Source organism: Colletes latitarsis, unplaced genomic scaffold, assembly GCF_051014445.1.
Source record: "Colletes latitarsis isolate SP2378_abdomen unplaced genomic scaffold, iyColLati1 scaffold0039, whole genome shotgun sequence".
Taxonomy (NCBI): Eukaryota; Metazoa; Arthropoda; class Insecta; order Hymenoptera; family Colletidae; genus Colletes; species Colletes latitarsis.
The window spans coordinates 320,001-324,026 of record NW_027488389.1 but is presented as its reverse complement, the minus strand read 5'-3'; positions in this window follow the sequence as shown (position 1 = coordinate 324,026).

Below are 4,026 nucleotides of genomic sequence, written 5' to 3'. Positions count from 1 at the left end.
ATGATCGTTTTATTTTTTTGTCGAATTTTGAGAATTTTTTTTTTTTTTTCTCGAAAACGAGCTCGACGACCTGCACTTTTGACGACGCCATCGTGTTCCCCGGATTTTTTCCTGCAAGATAGGGTGGCGATTTTTTGTCCTACGACGATTTTTGACGCCGGAGCGATGATTCGGAGCAGAGCGGACTTAGAAACTTTCGCGCGTCGACCGCCGGACCGATCGCTCCAGGCTGTTTTTCGTCAATAACTCGAAAACGAGCACGGTAACGCTCGTTTTCGCCCGTACGATACTTGTACCGTTTACCGTTGGCTACCTGGTAGACGGTTTTTTTTTTTTTTATCTCGAAGTTTGAGAGCTTTTTTAATTTTTTCCACAAAAACGAGCACGTGAACGCCAATTTTCGTCTATACGATTCTTATGCAGTTTTATATTCTCTACACGGTCCACTGATCGTTTTATTTTTTTGTCGAATTTTGAGAATTTTTTTTTTTTTTTCTCGAAAACGAGCTCGACGACCTGCACTTTTGACGACGCCATCGTGTTCCCCGGATTTTTTCCTGCAAGATAGCGTGTCTATTTTTTGTCCTACGACGATTTTTGACGCCGGAGCGGTGTTTCGGAGCAGAGCGGACTTAGAAACTTTCGCGCGTCGACCGCCGGACCGATCGCTCCAGGCTGTTTTTCGTCAATAACTCGAAAACGAGCACGGTAACGCTCGTTTTCGCCCGTACGATACTTGTACCGTTTACCGTTGGCTACCTGGTAGATGGTTTTTTTTTTTTTTATCTCGAATTTTGAGAGCTTTTTTAACTTTTTTCTCAAAAACGAGCACGTGAACGCCAATTTTGGTCTATACGATTCTTATGCAGTTTTATATTCTCTACACGGTCCACTGATCGTTTTATTTTTTTGTCGAATTTTGAGAATTTTTTTTTTTTTTTCTCGAAAACGAGCTCGACGACCTGCACTTTTGACGACGCCATCGTGTTCCCCGGATTTTTTCCTGCAAGATAGCGTGTCTATTTTTTGTCCTACGACGATTTTTGACGCCGGAGCGGTGTTTCGGAGCAGAGCGGACTTAGAAACTTTCGCGCGTCGACCGCCGGACCGATCGCTCCAGGCTGTTTTTCGTCAATAACTCGAAAACGAGCACGGTAACGCTCGTTTTCGCCCGTACGATACTTGTACCGTTTACCGTTGGCTACCTGGTAGATGGTTTTTTTTTTTTTTATCTCGAATTTTGAGAGCTTTTTTAACTTTTTTCTCAAAAACGAGCACGTGAACGCCAATTTTGGTCTATACGATTCTTATGCAGTTTTATATTCTCTACACGGTCCACTGATCGTTTTATTTTTTTGTCGAATTTTGAGAATTTTTTTTTTTTTTTCTCGAAAACGAGCTCGACGACCTGCACTTTTGACGACGCCATCGTGTTCCCCGGATTTTTTCCTGCAAGATAGGGTGGCGATTTTTTGTCCTACGACGATTTTTGACGCCGGAGCGATGATTCGGAGCAGAGCGGACTTAGAAACTTTCGCGCGTCGACCGCCGGACCGATCGCTCCAGGCTGTTTTTCGTCAATAACTCGAAAACGAGCACGGTAACGCTCGTTTTCGCCCGTACGATACTTGTACCGTTTACCGTTGGCTACCTGGTAGACGGTTTTTTTTTTTTTTATCTCGAAGTTTGAGAGCTTTTTTAATTTTTTCCACAAAAACGAGCACGTGAACGCCAATTTTCGTCTATACGATTCTTATGCAGTTTTATATTCTCTACACGGTCCACTGATCGTTTTATTTTTTTGTCGAATTTTGAGAATTTTTTTTTTTTTTTCTCGAAAACGAGCTCGACGACCTGCACTTTTGACGACGCCATCGTGTTCCCCGGATTTTTTCCTGCAAGATAGCGTGTCTATTTTTTGTCCTACGACGATTTTTGACGCCGGAGCGGTGTTTCGGAGCAGAGCGGACTTAGAAACTTTCGCGCGTCGACCGCCGGACCGATCGCTCCAGGCTGTTTTTCGTCAATAACTCGAAAACGAGCACGGTAACGCTCGTTTTCGCCCGTACGATACTTGTACCGTTTACCGTTGGCTACCTGGTAGATGGTTTTTTTTTTTTTTATCTCGAATTTTGAGAGCTTTTTTAACTTTTTTCTCAAAAACGAGCACGTGAACGCCAATTTTGGTCTATACGATTCTTATGCAGTTTTAGATTCTCTACACGGTCCACTGATCGTTTTATTTTTTTGTCGAGTTTTGAGAATTTTTTTTTTTTTTTCTCGAAAACGAGCTCGACGACCTGCACTTTTGACGACGCCATCGTGTTCCCCGGATTTTTTCCTGCAAGATAGGGTGGCGATTTTTTGTCCTACGACGATTTTTGACGCCGGAGCGATGATTCGGAGCAGAGCGGACTTAGAAACTTTCGCGCGTCGACCGCCGGACCGATCGCTCCAGGCTGTTTTTCGTCAATAACTCGAAAACGAGCACGGTAACGCTCGTTTTCGCCCGTACGATACTTGTACCGTTTACCGTTGGCTACCTGGTAGACGGTTTTTTTTTTTTTTATCTCGAAGTTTGAGAGCTTTTTTAATTTTTTCCACAAAAACGAGCACGTGAACGCCAATTTTCGTCTATACGATTCTTATGCAGTTTTATATTCTCTACACGGTCCACTGATCGTTTTATTTTTTTGTCGAATTTTGAGAATTTTTTTTTTTTTTTCTCGAAAACGAGCTCGACGACCTGCACTTTTGACGACGCCATCGTGTTCCCCGGATTTTTTCCTGCAAGATAGCGTGTCTATTTTTTGTCCTACGACGATTTTTGACGCCGGAGCGGTGTTTCGGAGCAGAGCGGACTTAGAAACTTTCGCGCGTCGACCGCCGGACCGATCGCTCCAGGCTGTTTTTCGTCAATAACTCGAAAACGAGCACGGTAACGCTCGTTTTCGCCCGTACGATACTTGTACCGTTTACCGTTGGCTACCTGGTAGATGGTTTTTTTTTTTTTATCTCGAATTTTGAGAGCTTTTTTAACTTTTTTCTCAAAAACGAGCACGTGAACGCCAATTTTGGTCTATACGATTCTTATGCAGTTTTAGATTCTCTACACGGTCCACTGATCGTTTTATTTTTTTGTCGAGTTTTGAGAATTTTTTTTTTTTTTTCTCGAAAACTAGCTCGACGACCTGCACTTTTGACGACGCCATCGTGTTCCCCGGATTTTTTCCTGCAAGATAGCGTGTCGATTTTTTGTCCTAGCTCAATTATTAAGGAAGTTACGGTTTCTTGATTTTTCGGTATGTTCGAACTGGTCTTTTAGGCGGGCGCTCGGTCGCGCGGTGCTTTCGCATCGACCGACGTACCGATCGGCGGCGACGGTTTTTCGTCTATATCTCGAAAACTAGTACGCTAACACATATTTTGACCTATATGATATTTGTTCAGTGTAATTTTTTCTATCTGGTAGGCTGGTTTTTTTTTTTTTATCTCGAATTTTTTGAACGTTTTTGTTTTTTTCTCGAAAACTAGCGCGACGACCGATATTTTTAACTACGGTTTTGAATTCGTCTAATTTTTGCCTACAAGATAGCGTGTCGAGTTTTTGTCCTGCGACGATTTTGACCATTTTTTCATTTTTTTCTCGAAAACGAGCACGGCAATCTATATTTTTAACGACGGCATCGTGTTCCCCTGCTTTTTTCCTACAAGATAGCGTTTTTTTTTTTTGCCCTAGCTCAATTATTAAGGAAATTACAGGTGTTGGTTTTCGCTCTAAGTTATAACAGGCCGTTCGGGCGGGCGGTTGGGTCGCGCGGTTCCCCCCATAAGCGGCCGTGCGTAAGCCCGTGCGTCGCCGGCGTTCCGGCGGGCGCCTCGGTACCTATAAGAGAAGCGACGGTCCGGTCGAGTCGGTCGGGGCAGCGTCGAGCGTACGGCTATTCTTCGACCTCGGTTGAGAAGCAGTCGTCGCTCCTCGGGATTTCATCCTGACTGTTCTGTATCGTGCTCGTTCCAGACTTT